This window comes from Mauremys reevesii, linkage group 16, assembly GCF_016161935.1.
Source record: "Mauremys reevesii isolate NIE-2019 linkage group 16, ASM1616193v1, whole genome shotgun sequence".
Lineage (NCBI taxonomy): Eukaryota > Metazoa > Chordata > Testudines > Geoemydidae > Mauremys > Mauremys reevesii.
Genome location: NC_052638.1, coordinates 28,904,786 through 28,923,761, shown reverse-complemented (window position 1 = coordinate 28,923,761; position 18,976 = coordinate 28,904,786). Strand labels below are relative to the sequence as shown.

The 18,976-nt window shown below is 43.8% G+C and overlaps 1 long non-coding RNA gene across 5 annotated transcripts in view; it reads left to right on the top strand.

Moving 5' to 3' along the window:
• The window catches only part of LOC120384611, an 87,358-nt gene extending 81,088 nt beyond the window's left edge, over nt 1–6,270 (top strand). For all 5 annotated transcript variants that reach the window (XR_005588973.1, XR_005588972.1, XR_005588976.1 and 2 more), the window contains 3 exons: nt 752–826; nt 4,580–4,674; nt 5,930–6,270. This is a non-coding gene — a long non-coding RNA (uncharacterized LOC120384611). The remainder of the gene's footprint in view (nt 1–751; nt 827–4,579; nt 4,675–5,929) is intronic.
• The last annotated feature ends 12,706 nt before the right edge of the window (nt 6,271–18,976 follow it).

Below are 18,976 nucleotides of genomic sequence, written 5' to 3'. Positions count from 1 at the left end.
GTGCTCCCCCAGCCCCAGCAAAATAATGCCCATTAAAGCCTTCCATGCTGGGCAGAGTCACATATGCCTTTGTTTTAAGTGGGGGCTACTATTAAGGAGCTTAATTGTTTCTTACAGCTATCTTAAAGGGAGGGCAGCAGTTACACCAACCAGCTTTAATGACATTTTGCCCAACCTACAACAATGCATTTAGAAATGCTTAGCTTGTCTCTAATTTACCCCTGATTGTATAAAGATGGTTTCAACTTTCTGCTAAAAGAAAGAGAGAAAGATTCTCCTCTTTGTCTGACAAAGTTAATTAGATATATCTTAGCAAGTTGGTTATTTAAAGATTTCAATTTAAAAACACAGTTTTCTAAAATGGCCAGATTAAGAAACAAATACAGATGTTGGGGTGGGACAAACATAAAAACAAGTTTAAAAAAATTGCATGGCTACAACATTTTAAAGGCATGCTTCATTTAGCTGCTACACCATTCTTGCTGAAGGGAAGCAAAGATGGAGTTTCTTATAAAAGATTACATCTATTGGCTTCTGGTAAAAAAAAAATCTGTGCTAAAGGCTAAGAGCTTTATTGAAATTCTAAAGAAGAAATCTGCAGAAGCTTGGAGCTTCAGGCTTGTTATCAGGTACCTACATTTGGGCATCCTGACACTCTATAATTGAAATTCATTGCTCGACCTTTAGTCTATAAAAATGGTATGCTGTCATTAGCACTGACTGCTTGCTATATTCTCTTGTCACTCCTTAGGCCAGCTTAAACCATCTCAGATGAAATAGCCTATTTCATGTCAGACCCCTGAGTTTGCCACTGTTAAAGTAGAAGGTAAGAGCAATGTTTAGCAATGCACTGAAGTATAATGTAATAGGATTGCTAGAAAAGAAAAGAGATTTTTTTTCCCTTCTGAAATAAATTGACTTTGCCATCGATTTTACATTCCACATTAAGAATCCCACATCATTACTAGGATGATATTTTTAATTGCATTTTAATTTAACCTTCTAATGCATCTGGCAATTTAAGGTGAAGTAGTTAAATATTATTTCCCCCTCAGCTATAGGATATGACTAGGTGTGAATTATTGTGTGTAATATTTTACACCTCATATGTTATGCATGAGACCAAAGATGCTGCATGCTTGTCATCTTCAGTGGAAGAGGGAGATTAACCCCAGGTGTGATGTGGAAATTACCATGACCACGGATGGGCAAAGAGGATCAGAAAATTGGACTAAGCCTTTTCTTGTGGCTTAGCCTAAATTGAAACTCTCCTCAGACCATTTTCTTCCTTCTTTTCATTTTCTCCCTCTTATGTTTTCCATACCCAAAGAGCTAAACATACTTTCAACCTTCAGTTACTTTTTGAGATTTAAGAAAATAGCAAAAACAAACAAAAGTACCTTCTCCACGAGAGAGCACAGTTGGATGGTCTCTACCGCAGGAAGCTACAATAACTCTGAGGACAAAATGTCTGCTGTCTCTGCAGACATGTCGAGATTCTAGGAATTTAAATGTGTAGTACAGACAAAACTAAGACTACTTAGTTACACACACCTACATCCTTTGATCTGAACCTGCATCTATAGTTCTGGCTCTGATTCCAAATCTCTTCTATTTGGGTAAGAGTGAAATCTCATCAGATGGCAGAAATCTCATAAGAATGGCTGATTTTTAAAGTATCTCTAACACTGAAGTTGGCTGAAATATTGCAAGATCAATTGATTTCCAAAATATCCACCATTTGAGCAGAAATCTTGTTAGAAGTACTTAGAAAAAACAATGATGGGTAATTTAGAAATTCCTTGGAGAAAAGCGTCTTGCAAAATTATTGCACCGTTGAATCCAGAAATCAAATCATGGGTCAGCCTTGAACTTTATCCCTAGCTTAAGCTGCCCTGGATCCTATCAACAGATCCCCATTCCATCTCCAGTCTAAAGTGAGAGGGAAATTATGTAAAATGTATGTGCATACTACAATTTATACATTATGCCTATTGACAAACTGAGATAAGAGAAATTAAATCTTCCTCATAATAAAAGAGGAAACAAACCTTACCCTAAACATACTCAATAATTATTGTAAGAAAAAAAAAATTACTGCCTGAGGTGGCAAAATATCCATCCTTTGCTATGGTGACCCCAGCGCTATACCTAGTTTTTCAGATGAAGTCTAACAAAGGGCTTATATGGCAAGCATCATCTCTGGTTTTGTACTCTATCCCTCTTCTGAGTCTTCTAATACAATCCAGCATCCTTTTTGCCTTTTGAACTGCTGCTGTGCTTTGAGATAATTGATTGAGTTGATGGTTTCAATGATTTTTCCACAGTAAATTTCAAGTCCTCTTTTGTTCAGTGTTCTAGTGATTTTGTTCCATTTAACACACAGTCCTTAGTGACTGATGAACCTCATTACATTTGGGGTTTCAGTTCAAAAGATTACCCAGAAGTTCAGGGAGCAAATTAATCCCTGATTTTCAGACATTAGACTCAGTGGTATATATAGAATCTGTCTCATATGTTTATCTAAAATTTATTTGAACTATCCAAACCTTGTTGAGGGCACCTTCCTCCTACCTTTGTCTCTCTCCAAAACAAATTTTTCTTACAGCAACACTCTTCTGCAGAGGCTGTAACAAGAGGAAATTCCATATCCTCCCTTCAGTAATGGGTAACAGTGTGAAACCTGATGTTTGTTTATATATATTTTTAATTAATTAGGGACTCTCTGTGTGATAACTAATCTTCACACAATGAGGATCAAATAAAAAAGTGATCATTAAACATAGGCCAATCATCAAGAATTGCTCGTCTCATCGCTGCATTTCTCGATGTGTACACAGTAAACATTGAGATATGTACACAGTTAATTGTTTTCCTGCTCAGAGATTTTCGGTGGTAGCAGGGATGGGAAATGGTGATGGGCTCCAGTAGTTTTCTCTAATGATGGGACACAACAATGGGTGAAATTGATTAACTGATTGTCATTGTCATCTGTTACTGTGTCCTGATAAAACCATCAAGTTCCTTTCTCCCAAGGCCTGTACCTATGTGGAACAGAGCAGTTGTGCTATAAATGAGAAAGAAGAAATGGTACTAACTAGATATGTACCCATCATCATCCAGATTGATTTGCCTGCATGCTTTCCCTCTTTTGTTTGTTTTCTTTTTCTCTTTAGTTTGTGAGCTCTCCAAGGCAGTGTGTGCCGCCTTCCGTGTTTGCACATTATCTTGCACAGTGAGGCCCAAATGTGACTGAAGTCTTTGGGAACTGTCCCAGTATAACATTTATTCAATGTCGTTGCCATTTTAATACAATTTTCTGGCAATTCTTTAGTTTAAATTTTAGAATATAATTGTTCTGTCAGGCAAAATATTACATAATTTTAAATTTGATTCCCTCTCCACCCCCACCCCCCAAAAATGAGTACAGTAAAATCAGGTCTCTTATGTAGTCTAGATCTTGCATTCATAACCGGTACATAACAGGTTCCAGACTGCTAATCATCTCAATCATTTTCGGTGTATTTTTCTTCTGTTGTTCTCTTTATCGTTCTGGGTTTCTTGAGGTTTACTGCCTCAGTTATTTTCCATTACTGCAGACACAATTTCTGCAGCTGTCATCATTTTAGCAGTTGGTATGTTATCATCAGCATGGATTCACATTCGTACAGTCTCTATGGGTTTTCTGCCACATCCAGGAGAGTTACTATTTCTTCAAAATTCTTTCTCATTTCTGTTTGTGGCTCAGATACTGTATGAGGGTCCATTTGTTTCATTCTTATAGAAGACTCCAGGGAGAACACTCACCCAGCTTTTTTCTGTGTTTCACCAATATTCTGGGTCATTGAAGATCTGAAGACAACATTCCTTAATGTATAGCTCACACAGGAGAGACGAGGCAAAATCCAGATCCTGATTTACCCCAAGTTCAAAGATTTGTGGGTTTGGTTATTTATTATTATTATGGTTAACCAGCCCACAAGAAGTATTTTCCATAAGATTCTCAATCTGGGGAAACTGGTGATCTTGTTATTGTAAAGAATTTCAAATACAATAGCAACAGACAATGATCTGTCTTCTCAAACAATAATATAATTCTGTGACTGTCTGTACCCCTATCTTCGCCCCCTCCTACATTGACTATGTTAAATTTTGTACAAAGCATATTGTGTAAGGTAGCATTGAAAACTCATGATTTGCTGATCATTATTGTCCTGGTAAAATATGTGTGGCAACATTGTATGTAAGATTCCACTGTGTGATATTACTGGGACATGTTCCAACATGTTTTGGAGGCAGTCACGAACAAATTCTCCAGAGACTAAAAAGCTAGTCAATGCCTCAGCCAGATGTCAATGGGATCAAAGGGACCATCACCTGATTAAGTGGTCACTCTTCCACAGGAGACAGGTTGTGGGCAAAATATCTACATTTTGACAAAGGGGCAGCATAAGGTTGCTGGCCACACCAGCTTTGTGTCCTGAATATCAGCTGGAGATGATTCTTGTACAAAAGAAAGGGCTATAAAGGGAGATTGGTAGATGTCCCAAATCATCTCTCCCTTGCTTTCTCCCCACAGAATCATCAGCCCCTGAAGAATAAAGAAAGCAGCACTGGAGCGGTGGGAGATCCAGACTGAAAGAGGTTCAGCTAGTCAGACTACTGGAATATGTGGTGAGAGATACCTTTACTTTGCGTTCACTTAACAAGCTAAGTTAAGTGTTAGTTGTGGCTTATTTCTTTGTAACCAATTCTGACTCAGATGCTTCATTACGTGTAGTCACTTAAAATCTATCTTCCTGTAGTTAATACATGTGTTTTGTTGTTTTATCTAGACCAGTGTGTTTGGACTGAAGTGTTTGGGGAAACTCCATTGGGGATAACAAGATTTGTGGATATCATTTTTCTATTAATAAATGACAGACTTTATTTGAGCTTGTATTGTCCAGCAGGATGTCCAAGATGCACATTTCTGGGGGAAAGTCTGGGACTGGGACTTTGCAGATGTTGCTCTGTAGTGTAACTCATGAGTGGCTGGCTATATCACTCGTACAATATAGCTGGAAGTGATTTACATACTGAAGGCTGTGTGTGAGCAGACAAGGTGTGGTTGCTCTCACAGCAAAGCAGTGTAAAAGCCCCCGCGGTTGGGGAATTGAGGGGACACAGTTGTCCATTAGGCCAAATTGTACCCTGGGTCATAGGCACCAACTTTCTCCGGAGCCGGTGGGTGCCCCTGCCCCGGCCCCACCCTGACTCCACCCTTTCCCTGCCCCTGGCCCTGCCCCCATTCCAACCCCATCCCCAAAGTCCCCACCCTAACTCTACCCCCTCCCTGCCCCTATTGGATCCCTTCCCCAAATCCCCGCCAAGGCCCCACCTCTTCCCCCAGCATGCTCCTGCCTCCTCCACGAATCAGCTGTTTCACAGCACAAGTGCTGGGAGGGAGGAGAAGCAGGATGCGGCAGCGCACTTGCAGAGGAGTCGGAGGTAAGCTGGAGTGTGGGGGGGGAGATGCCAGTGGGTGCTGAACACCCACCATTTTTTTTCTGTGGGTGCTCCAGCCCCGGAGCACCCACAGAGTTGGTGCCTATGCCCTGGGTTATGTCACAGTGTAAGGGGACTCTCATTATTTTTCAATTTTTACAGTTATCCCCACATAGCCATCTTGGATTTTCCTTAGTTGTTGTTGGGAATCCATGTTTGGTGCCCTTTTTCCCCACCCTTTGGTGCCCTTTTTGCTAAAGGCAGGAAAAGAGGCAGGCCATGTGACTGGTAATCTGCCTAGTAACAGGGCAGTGTAAAAGTCCAGCCTTCCAGTCGTACAGGGCTGCCCATCTGAGAGGCAGACAGGTACCACACTAAGGGTTGCTGGGGTAGGGTACCTGCATGCGAGGATAGCTGTCCACCTGCCACCCTCTGGTTTCAGTTCACACACGACAGCACAGGGAGGAAGGTCTGTGAAGAGAAGAACAAAGTTGTGAGCTTACCTGTTTGGAAGTCCATCCACAGGAGCCTGCTGTCACTGCCTGCATCTGGTGCTTCATCCTGTCATGTCAGTGGGTGTCTATAACCAAGCTGCAAGATATGTTAAAGAGCCATCTGTGCTCTGATTACCTGTCCTGTCTGGGTCAGGGCTTTAAGGTTTTTACAGCCGTTGCTGGGTTTGTATTTGGTCCTCTATAGTTATAGTTTGGAAGCCCTTAGTGTTTATCCCTTTATTACTGTTTTAACTGTTGTGTTATAAATAAAGCCGTTATTTTAAGTTTACCTTATCTTTGTACGTTTTCTTTGGGGGCTAACAACCTGGTGACAGATGTGGGATAGGGAGGTGAATCTAGGCTGATTTCCTGGCCAGATTAAAAATCAGTCAAGAACAGGGTCACAGCTGCTTTTATTAGAGATGGTCAGAAAATGGTAAAGACATTTTTGGCTAAAATAATTTTGGGTGATTTTTTTTCCGGGGGGTGGTCAAAATCTCCTTCTGGTGGAAATGTTTTAACAAACTCTACTCTCTGGCTGTCCCCCCCAGCTAATGCCACTAGTTTAATGCTTCTGTTACAATCATTCACCTTTTTCCTAGGCATGTTAAAATCACTTCAACTGTTCCCACTAAATGTGGTAGGAATCGATTGGGCTTTAGTTCAGCAAGTTTCTCTCTTCATCATTGTTATTTGTTTGTTTATACTCTGGTAGTGCTCACAAGCCCCAGTTCTGTTTGGGCCCCACGCTGTTAGCTGACTTACAGGCTCTGTGGGAAGACACAGTCCTTTCCCCAAACATTTTACAATCTAAAAAAGGCAAAAGACTCTTCATTCATTCCTTTGTATTTATTATGGCTGGTAAAGATAAGAAGAGAGAGATTGGAAGGTGAGGAGAGAGAAAATGTTGCAGAGGAGCATGGAAATCCAGCAGTGGAGGTGCTGTGAGTAAAAAGGGCAGGAGGAGGGTGAGGCAAACAGCCAGTAAGTAAACTGAAAATAATGTTCTCGGGTTAAAAAACACTGACACCCAAGATCTGAGTAGTTATAACAGTTGGTGTCAGTGGAGGTGGAGATGAGTAAGAGTACTCACACAGCCCTATTCCTCAGGCTTTTGGTAGAATCTTTACCTAAAGGAGAGATGCTATTTTCCTCTGGCTGAGCATCTCCATTAGGAACCCTGATTATGGAGGAAAAGGATATGGAGAATTAATGATACATATTTTTACTGGTAATTTGGCAAATAGACAATCTGCAAGAAGTAAACTTTTCACTTCCTTTTAGTACATGGCAATCAGACACCTGTGAGGTATATTTACATTCTAAATAAAATATCTGAAAATGATTTTTTTAAGTGCATGGATGCAAAATATGTTTCACGCAGTAATCCCATTATGTAATACAGGCTTTTTTATGTTAATTAGATTGCTTGTCTAACCTCAACATTAAATTTTATTGCTTGCAATCAAGAAAGAATGTTGAGGGAAAGGGTCATATTCAAAATAACTGATGAATTCCTACGCTTTGTATATAGAATTCTATAGGCACAGAAATAGCAGTGCAACTCAGAAAAGCTTGTGTCAACAGAATGTTTCAAGCACCATAGTAATAATTCAGTATTTCTTTATATTATGTCAAAACTCTTTTTGTTTGTTTTTATTCTGCTAATACTAAAACTACTCCGAATTAATTATATTTGTTTATATACATGCAGTTTTGTAATCCCTATCTGGAGTGAGACATGGAGATGAGGGGAATGATCAATAAAGATATGCTATAGTGATTAGCTGTTTCTCATAGACTTTAAGGTCAGAAGGGACCATCATGGTCTTCTAGTCTGACCTCCTGCACATCGTAGGCCACAGAACCTCACCCACCCACTCCTGTAACCTCTGGCTAATTCCTAATCTCTGGCTAAGTTACTGAAATCCTCAAATCATGATTTAAAGACTTCAAGTTACAGAAAATCCACCATTCACACTAGTTTAAAATGTCAAGTGACCCAGGCCCCATGCTGCAGAGGAATGTAACCCCCCCCCCAGGATCTCTCCCAATCTGAACCAGAGGAAAATTGTTTCCTGGTCCCAAATATGGCAATCAGTCAGACCTCAGCATTTGTGCAAGACCCGCCAGCCAGATACCTGGGAAAGAATTATCTGTGATAACTCAGTCCTCCCAATCTAGTGTCCCATCAACAACCATTGGGGATATTTGCTACTAGCAGTTGCAGATGGGCTATATGCCATTGTAGGCAGTCTCATCATACCATCCCCTCCATAAACTTATCAAGCTTAGCCTTGAAGCCAGTTAGGTTTTTGCCCCCACTACTCCCCTTGTAAGGCTGTTCCAGAACTTACCTTTTCTGATGGTTAGAAACCTTTGTCTAACTTCAAGCCTAACTTCGTTGATGGACAGTTTACATCCATTTGTTCTTGTGTCCACATTGGCATTTAGCTTAAATAATTCCTCTCCCACTCTGGTATTTATCTCTTTGATGTATTTACAGAGAGCAATCATATCTCCCCTGAGCCTTCTTTTGGTTAGGCTAAACAAGCCAAGCTCTTTGAGTATCCTCTTATAAGGTAGGTTTTCCATTCCTTGGATCATCCTAGTAGCCAGTCTCTGCACTTGTTCCATTTTTAATTTATCTTTCTTAAACATGGGAGACCAGAACTGCACTCAGTATTCCAGATGAGGTCTCACCAGTGCCTTGTATAATGGTACTAACACTTCCCTGTCTCTACTGGAAATACTTCTCCTGATGCATCTTAGTACTGCATTAGCCTTTTTCACAGCTGCATATAGGTTTCAAGGGCTGATCAATCAGCATTATTGAAGAGTCACATATCTACAAATATAGAGGAGTCTGAAATCCCCCGAGGAAGGCGGGTGTTCAGAGACTCTATGCAAGTATTATTAGCAAAGGATCATATCCTAAGGACCTTACTTTGACAACATCCCAGTTTAGTCAATGGACATTAACCAACTAAGGACTGAGCATTGAGAGCTCAATAGCAATTGAATAAAATGGGTGAATTATCTTAGTGTATACACAGTGCTAAACTACCACTTTTGTTCAAGCTGTAACTAAAGATCCTGAGAATATTAGTTAATACATTTTTGCATTTCCAAAAGATATTGGACCCAAAAGTTGGGTGTGTGAAAATTTCTGCAAGAGAAAGGTTTTCAAAATTTTCCATTTTAAAAAAAAATATTCTGGGCCCCCTCTCCCATTTCCCCAACTCAACAAGCTGTCAAGGACTTGTGGAGACTGAGATCTTAGGAGTTGAGGCTTACAGGTTCCCAATTCCCCATCATCCTGCCAGGCAAGCTGCCAAAACTAACATGTTAGCATGGAACATACTGATTTCAGCAAATCAGAAAAGTGCTCCACTGGAAAATTTCTGACCTGTTCTATTAATCAGTTGAGTTGGGTTGTTTTTTTTTTTTTTAATTAAGATTTTTCATCAATAAATGATTCTTTTATTTCTAAACTGAATTTAAAAAAACTATCAATATTGTTCACTTTTGGTTAAATTGTGAATTAGAATTAAATTTTTGTATGAAAATAGTCATGAAAATCATTATGGAAATGGTTCTAATTAAATATGAAAATTTCATGAAAAACAATTAAGGGTTTCATGCTGAATACTATTAAAACCAAACAACTTTATTTCATGTTTTGTTTTGTTTTCATTTTTTTTGACCAGGTATAGAAATTGTCCATCTGATGTTCTAATTTACATCTGCGTCTAATTTATTGGAAAACAAGGTGTAACAAGGCACACTCACTTCTTGTGAACACCCGCTTGGCTGGGTGCATGTGCCTGCACTCTCTCTGTTTGTCCCTGTTTCAGGATAGGGCAGTTCCCCAGGACTCCTCCCTGGTGACAATGTCTTCGCTCTCTTGGGCTTCCTTGCTATAGCCCTTCAGCTGGGCCACTATAGTTCAGTTCCCTCCCTTGGGTGCCTCAATGTCCAGGCCACTTCCCCTCATTGGCTAATGGGGGGTAGGATGGACCCAGCCAAGGGACCCTGTAGATAGCAGCCATCAGCTGTGTCCCTTTAATTATGTCACATGGCTTCTCTAATTCACTGGGCCACTTCCCCATAGCCCCCACACTGTCTTCACCCTTACCTCAGGACTTTGTCCTAATGGAGTCCCAGCAACCTGCTCAGGGCTGCTTCTTGCTCTCCCCAGCTTCGGGCAATGCTGCCCTGTCTGTGGCTCTGCAGCTCCCTCCAGGACCAGATTAACTTTTTGTGGGGCCCTGTAGCAGGGCAGTCACCTCGCTCTGGCTCAGCAAGGGTTAAAAGCCAGCCCTTGGAGAAGGCTGAGAGCCAATCAGAAAAGGCTAAGAGGCAGCCAATCAGGGTCAGGCTGGGCCCTATAAAAGGGCTTCAGGGTTAGAAGGTAAAGAGTCTCTCTCTAGCTGTGGAGAGAGAAGGACCTGGCTGCCTGGGAGCTCAGAGTACTAGGAGTAGAGTAATGCTGGGGAAAGGCAAGAGGCGCTGGGGAGTTCCAGCCTGGCAAATCTCCAGGCTGTGGGCCTTGCTAAAGGCTAAAGCAGGTACTGGGGTTGTAGAGGTGTAGCCCGGGGTTAGGCAGAGGTAGTTGGTCTGACCCCCTTGCCAGTGATGAATGGCCTTTACAGACTGCAGTTTGCCCCAGTGAGCAGGGGCTAGATGATGACTGGCAGTAGCCAGTGAGGCAAGGTGGGTTTAGAGGGTTGGGGGTTCCCTTGAAGGGGAGACCCAGAGAGTGGTGGGTACTACTGGGGCAGAACCCTGAGGTAAAGGACACCGGGGTCTGGGAGGGACACAGGGCCTGAGGCAAGCAAGATATTGGCCAGCAGAAGGCGCTCTGGAGGCTGAAGAGCTAATTCCCAAGATGAACAGCAGGAGGTGTCATGCTGGTGAGTCCTTGACCTCGTTATAGGCCCCCCCCATGGGGGCAAAGGAACATGGCATGGGGAGGTTGGTTCCCAGAGCAAGGGGCCAGTCAGGGGCAAGGGTGCATAGCATGGTGGGGCCTGCCCCGCTCCACCCAGCCCAGTGCAAGGGCACTGTATAAAAGCCGGCAGTTGCCAGATGCACACTGGCCTGCCCAGCCCTGTGCTGACAGCATGCCCCTTCCCCTTGGGGGTGGGCCCATGCCGTGCCACCCAGTCCCTGACTCCCTATGCCCAGTGTCCCCTGGAAGTGCTAAGCCCAGCAGACCCTCCACCACAAATGCACAGTGGCCTGGATGCCACCACCCTTGCCCAGCACCCCCCCACACACAGCCACACCACTACTACCCAATGCACTTTCCTACTGCCCACCACCACAACTACACAGCACCCCACTCAGACCCTCCACTGGCCAGCAACCCTCCCACACCTCCAGAGACCCACTCCCTCATACCCTGGCCACACTCACCAGCCCTTCTGGAAGGTGATGATGTCTGCCAGGCTGTGCTGGCATGGTGACCAGGGCCGGTCCAGTACCAGGGCAGGGAATCACTCCGGCCTCTTGGGAGTGGCATGATTAGCCAGGTCAGGGTCTGGCCCCATCCTGGCAAGACTCCCTCAGGACCCACTTTCCTGGAGATGGGATGACCATACATCCCCATTTGGCTGGGACAATTCCATTTTTAAGCTCTGTCCCAGCCATCCTGACTTTTCTGACAAAAATGGGCATTTATCCCGTTTGCTCTTGCCAACTGATAAGGGGCCAGCCCCAGTCCCTGGCAGCTGTGGGGGGAGGGTGTCAGCCCCAACTCCTGGCAGTGGTGCAGGGAACTGGGGCAAGAGAGGGTCAGCCCCTGTCCTGGCAGCAGCCTGCAGAGCTGGGGGGGGGTCAGTCCCTGGCTGTGGTGTGTGGACCTGTGGGGGAGTTAGTGGGGCCCTGTACTCAGCTTCATTTTGAGGGCCCCTCCTTGGGACCCAGCCAAGAAAAAGAACATTCTCTCTTATCCTCCTCTCTGTTTTTTGTCTTTTCCTTTTTTCCTTCATCCTATTTCTATAAATAATAGCAAGTAAATGAAAATAAAGTGAGGTACCTTAATTTGTTTTTGTAGTTTAACTTATTTTTCCACAGACCATTTGAAAATCACTTGGGGTCTTGGCGGACTACTTAATGATATTTCCAAATATTGTTTGTACCGTTAGCTAACTATTGTAAAGTGCTTTGGATAAGAGCACTTTTTAAAAAAAATAAAGTTAGGGTGTGGGATCTAGCCAGGACTTAGGGTTTGGGAGGGGGCTCAGGGCTGGGGATACAGGGTCTGGGAGGGAGTTAGGGTGCAGGAGCAGGCTGGGGGTTGGGGTGCAGGATCTGGCCAGGAGTTAGGGCTCAGTGTTGGGGCAAGAGGTTGGGGTGTGGACTGCTTACCTGGGGCAGCTCATGTTTGGTGTGAGGGGTGCAGGTGGGAATGTGGGAGGGGAGGTGCAGGAGCTCCTGTTTGGTGCTTGGGGTGGGAATGTGCGGGGGGTGCAGGAATCAAGGCTGTGGTTATGTGGGTGTGTGAAGGCAGTGTAGGAGTCAGGGCATGGGGCTCAGGGTGGGGGCTGGAGTTGTAGGAGTGCTCCTAGCCCCCACCCCATGCCCTGAGCCTGGGCCCCTTTGGAGCCTGGGCCTGTTGCCATCAGCCAGCCACACGCTATCTATGCTTCTACAGCTCCATCAAGGAACTGAATTCTCTCTGGCCCTACAGCTCTTCTTATATTAGGCTGCTGGGCCCTGACTGCCCATGTCCCACACAGCCACTCTAGGCAGCTTGGAGGGCCCTCTCCACTGCCCTTTTTCGGGGCGGGATGTGGCGAACCCACCAGCAGGGGGCCTCAGAGGGTCTGGCATACTCCGTCTCACAAGGCTAGGATAAGAAAGGGTATGGCCTGCGTGTTCAGGCTTCTATGTTAAACTAAGATTTTTCTCACTCTTTGAAATTTCATGAGTTAGGCATTTTGCTTCAGATATCCAATTGTGTGTATGTTGAAGAATTTCAAACACAATATTTAGTTACTTGTACTACTACCTATCTCCTTAGACACTACCAGATTTTATAAGTAGTGGTGGTATAACAATGCATCATCAAACACTCTGACTAGTAGCAACAATACTGAATAATGCATACAAGCAAATTATTGAGGAGTAGAATTGGTAGAAATTTTTCATTTGAAACTTGTTTGGGGGGGTGGAGGGTGAGGGAATTCTAGTGGGATATGTTCATTCCAACAAATAATTCAGGCTTTTCTCTAAAAATTCAAAAACTAAAATTTCTCCAGTTCTTTGTTACTTGATGAAAACTTAGAAACTTTTCTATTATTTTTTTTTCATAGGAACAAAAAGACATTTTCCATCTAGCTCAGTTCAGGAGGCAGAATTTCAGAGAACACTGCTGCTGCATGTTGCTTTAGGTTGTCAGAAGATATGTAGCTACTTTATTGATACTATAGGTAATATGATATTTGGTCAGGTTAGCTTCAGAATCTTATTTGAAGTACTTTAGCACTGCTTGATGATAAATATATTTTATAAAATAAAAAAACAGCAGAGAGCTGGTATTTTTATTGATAAATAATCTCTTGTGCTATATATTTACTTGCTTACTTTTTACTCTAAGGTTGACTGAAATTATAAGCCTATGGCATTCAACCTCCATGATCTTTATGCATGAAAAAGACACTGGGAAGCATAAAATCTATAGGCATTTGGTGATGATGAGAATGTATTTGGCAAATCTAACAGTTTGAAGGAGCAGAATGTGTACGCATATTCTACTGTTATAGTTTAATCTTATCCTTCAAAGCAACAAAGAAAAAAGTTTGTGTCCAATGCCACTCCTTTATAAAGTACAAAGAAAGTTTCATTATTAAATACAATCCTAGTGTTTTTTGCTTTAAAATATCAGATTCTTATTTCCTTCTTCTTGCTGAGGTCTCTGATAGTCTTTGAAGGCTCTGGGATATGTGACATCACAGCTCAAGGCTGAAACTTGATTTTCAGGCCTTTGGGACCCTAAATGAGGTGGGAGGGATGTTTTTTTCCCCTGTGGTCCTTGGGATGAAGACTCTCAGCTCTATTAGCTGGATCTTAGTCAGTCTCAGATGCAACATCCCTATTACCCTTTGGCTGAGTTGTGGGAGAGCTACAGTTCATTTTACAGCCTGAACGATGATGTCAGCATCCAGGTCCTCCAAAGATTGTCCAAGTCCTTTTAATCAAAAGAGAGCAACTGAGGTGGAGAAATGTAATGATAAAGCAAGCAGAAAAACACTAAGGCCATTTTTTACATATAAAGGATCAGTAAAGCACAAAACCAATTTTCCATACCTTTAAGAGGTTGGGTTGAGTGGATGGATAGATATAGAGATCACATGAGGGGGTCATCATCCCTGGTGAATTGCATCAGACTCTACTGGCTATTTCTGGACATCTTTAATGTGATTAGTAAGTGAGGGATTGTATCAAATGGTAGCCTGTACTGAGCATGGGAAGAGTTTGGGAATTGGACCAGATAGGCATGAGTGGGCAAATTACTTTTAGTATTATACCTTTTTATTAATATTTAAAATATCATAGTACATAGTCATGGACATCATTGGACACTAGGCACTGTAAAAATATAGAACAATGGTCTCTGCCCCAAGGAGCTTACAATCTAACTTTTAAAACAAGTGACAACATATGGATACAGATAGGCATACATGGGAGTACAAGAAAAGAACGAGACAACCTCCATTAGCATGATAGGCAGTGGTATCTCCTTCCATTAAATATTCTCCATTAATACTTTTGATTTAACACTTGCTAACTTTTGAAACTGTCCCCTCCCCATATCTCCTCTCTCCCTCCCCCCCCCCAAAAAGAGTCCAGGTTACTATTGGACATTTTTGGAATTCTTTGGTCTGATATGCCACAGCTTCAGCATTTCATCTTACAGCAATAGAGCAAGTTCACCTGAAGAGGAAGGGTTTTCTAGTAGTTCAGGCACTAGCCTAGGACTTAGGAGACTTGAGTTCAAGTTTTTGTTCTGACAAAGGCTTTCTGTATGACCTTTGGCAAGTCATTTAGCTACTCTGTGCCTCAGTTCCCCATCTTCCCTACCTGATGTTGTGAAGATAAATACATTAAAGCTTGTGAGGTGCTCAGGTTCTACAGTAAGTGGGATCACATAAGGACCTGCCATAGAAGTTAATTATCCTGATATTACATACACTGGGGTAACTCCGTTGACCTCAGTAGAATTATTCATGATTTACACCAAAGTAAATGAGATCAGGATCAGGCCCAATATGCCTAAATATATGTAAACATTTGTGGGAAGTCTTCAGAATATATAACCCTGCTTAAAAGAGGGAAAAATCTGATGTTAAATAAAAAGGTTTGAAAAGAAGCAACATTTTAAAATGGTAACAGCTCCTCTGTTATCTCAGGCATCCATTTACTTCTACTGGCAGTTAAAATCCTGAGGGTAAGCTTTTAATTTAATGCTTTACATTAAAGAACTATTTTTGTATAGTGCATTTGCCTTCTAGCCTCTGCAAATAAATAACAAGTGTGCCATACATCACAGTCAAGTGAGTTCCATTGCCAAATGGATACAACTGCCTCAGCCTTTTTTTGTACTACAGGAATACGGAAACATTTATTACATCCATTATAGACAGCAAAGTGATTTAAGAGCCAAACTGTTGGTGTGGTTTATATAACACTATGATGCTTCCATCTTTGAGAAATAAAATAAACAAAACAAAAGCCAAGATCCAAATATCAACTTCCAGCGCCACCAAAGTGAACATTGCTGTGAACCCAGTGCAAATCCACAGCTGAATGTTACAGCTGGTCAGTAGGCAGAACCCAACCCCCTAATTCAAATATTCTCAAACTTTAGACTGTCTGAAATGTGGATATGGATTTCATTTCTCATGCCTTTCTCTACAAATTGGAGGCAAGTTGGCAGCTGCAGCAAAAACTGTTCAATGCAACAGGGCAAAATGTTAGTGTCAGAAATGGTAAGTACTGATAATTGACCTTGGTTGCTTCCGGGAGCATTTGTTGTTGTATTAGACATTTTGTTGCATCTATGCTGCTTTCACTGAAGTTGGATGATTTTTTTTTTAACTCTAAAGTGCAAGCAAAGATACACTTCTAATTCTCAGCTGGGTTAGTATTTGTGACACTTTAGGGATTTTGTGGAGACAGCTGCAGTGTGAGGCCTACACATACAGGCACTCTAGAACTAACCTTATTAACAACAAACTAGGAAAACAAGTAGACCAGAATGCCCGTAGAAGCACAATCAGGGAGCTGTAATGCTTAATCCTGTGTGTGAAGCCTCACAAATCAGTGGTATGAAGGGTTCTGCCCTATATAGGGTGACCAGGTGTCTGGTTTTTGACTGGAACCACATGGTCAAGAAGGGATCCTGGCGGCTCCGGTCAGCACTGCTGACCGGGCCGTTGACTGTGTGGTCAGTGGCACCATGCAGCAGGGCTGGCAGGTTCTATGCTAGCCTCTGTGCTGCATGGCTGCCCCACCTGCAGGCGCAGCTCCCATTGGCTGGGTCAGGGCTGGGGACAAACTAGAGTGACTCGTGAGCACTCAGCAGGTGGCTGTTGAGTGGATGTGGTACACATCTCTCCTGCTGCTTCCAGCCCTCTTGTCCTTGCACTCCTCCTGTGGCTGGGCTCCAGCTGCCGCACATGCCCTGTGGTGAACCACAGTCAGCCGCCCCATCGCTGGCACCCAGGAGTTTGAGATATTAATCCTCGTCTCTGAGTGCTGGGAATGGGGCTGCTGGAGGGGAGAAAAATGAGATGAACCCAGCACCCAGCCTGGCCTGGCCACTTTGGGGAGTTAGCGGTGGGCCTGGACCAGCAGCACTGCCCCGGCAGCACCATACACCCTGGCCTGGGACAGTCCTCCTGAGTCTGCCACTGGCCACAGCAGCCCCAGACTCTGAGCAACTCCTTCCTGCACCCCCATGACAGCAGCCCTCCCTGCCCCAACCTCCCACACCTCCATCCTCCTCACTTCATCCCTCCCCTGTCCCATCCTGCCCTGCCCCCCACACCTACCCATCCCAGCTCTATTCCCCTTACAGCACTCTCCCACCCATCCTCCACCTCCCAGAGCTGCCACCCCCAAATCCCTCACCCCCAGAGCCCTGCACCCCATTCACTTCCATACACTGCTGCACTCCCATAATGTCCCTATGCATCCCTGTGCCCCCCACATCTTCATGCACCTGTAGCCTTCTGCCTCCCACTGCATCCCCATCCACCCCACATACCCCCCCGTGTCCCGTCATCTCTCCTTCACTGCCCCCTCTCACCGCCACCCTTCTCTCATCCCTGGCCTCTTTCCCTCCCCATCCTCTCTCCTCCACCCCTCACGTTTTTCCCTTCCAGCCCACCCTCCTCCCTTCCCGGCTGGGTGATTTAAGCAGCCCCTGGAAGAGTGGAGTCCTCCTGGGCACCATCATAATCAAAGAGAGAAAATAAAAAGGCAATAAAACCAGACAATAAAACTCACCTAGCAGCCCAGGGCCCAGGCAGAGCAGAGCCCTGTCAGGGCCAGGCGGCCAGCTTCCAGCCCCTTCGCTCTGAGGCCCAATCTTCATGCCGAGTACAGCAGCACTGCAGCCCCCGGGCAAGGGACCCGCGGTCACAGTAAATCTGCAGCTAGGGTGACCAAGTGACGGGGGATGGAGTGGGGTGGAGGGGTCTTGGGAAGGGGCGGGGCAAGGGTGTTCAGTTTTCTGGAATTAGAAAGTTGGCAACCCTAGCCCTACAGCAGCCCTGCTGAGGATGGAAAGAGAGAACATCTAGCCCACACAGAGTCCTGGGTGGCTACAGAGCTGACAGGAAATCCAACTCCTATTTAATGTGGACAGCTTTCCTTCCATTGGAGCACGGAGATGCCATTTCAGAAAAGGCTGCCCGGGGGAACCGGGCTAGAACACAAGGACCAGGAAGCAGGGTGAGTGCATGTCCATTCTGAGCAGGCACCTCTGTGCATACAAAAATCAGCCAGAGCCCAATGGGAAGGATATGTCCTGATCAGAGGCTGATGGACCAACACTTAAGAGGCACTTGGATTGTTTGTCTGCTGATAAAGGTGATTGTTTATTTGCTGATCAAGGTGTTGGCATGAACTCTTGCCTCCCCAAAGACTATAGGAGAGTTTTGCATACCAAGACAAGGGGTGACATTTTGGAACAAAGTACTAGAGATGCAAGCTCCCACCACAAATATCTTGTAGTCATTTGGTGGATGATGCATGTTGTTGCATCTGAAAAGCATATCCACGGCTAAGGATGTTCAGCGTAGGCCCATTTTCACTTGGTTTCTCAAAGGAATGTATTGAAGTATATGCTTATCTGTGTACCCTGTCAAACTTTTGTTAAAACCACACTGTTCTTAACAGGAACTATCATTGTTATTATTTGATATTTTCCCTCACTTTATATCTGACTTGATTTACCTTTTAAAACTCAAGTCCTTTTGTTTCTGTGCACTTCCTACAGAGTCTTGTTATGTTTCTGTAGGCCAGAAGTCTGGTAGGTTCCACCAACAGTAGTATTCTTACCTCCTAGCACTCTTTGAACTGTTGCCTCCTGGGAACTGTTTTGGTTTTTGTTTGTTTGTTTGCTTGTTTTTGTGTGGTGGATTTTTTTGTTTGTTTGTTCTAAGCCTTTTTGAGATTTTGGAGCCTCACTTGTTAATTTAGATCTGTAACGGGACAGGTTTCTTCTGTATGAAGCTCACTGGGATAAGGCCTGACTTTCAGATCTCAACATTACTAAACACACACAACTTTGCATGTGCTCACACCTGTGCCTGCACTTCAGTGTGCCAAATTCCCGAGTCTGAAGCACGTTTGCCAAAACTGGCTCTTCATAAAGCCTAGGGTAAAATTTGTACATCAGCCTCCTAATTAAAATATGAAAGTAGAATACCCCAAATCCATCAGTTCCCTCCTCTTAAAGTATGTCAGCTACACACACC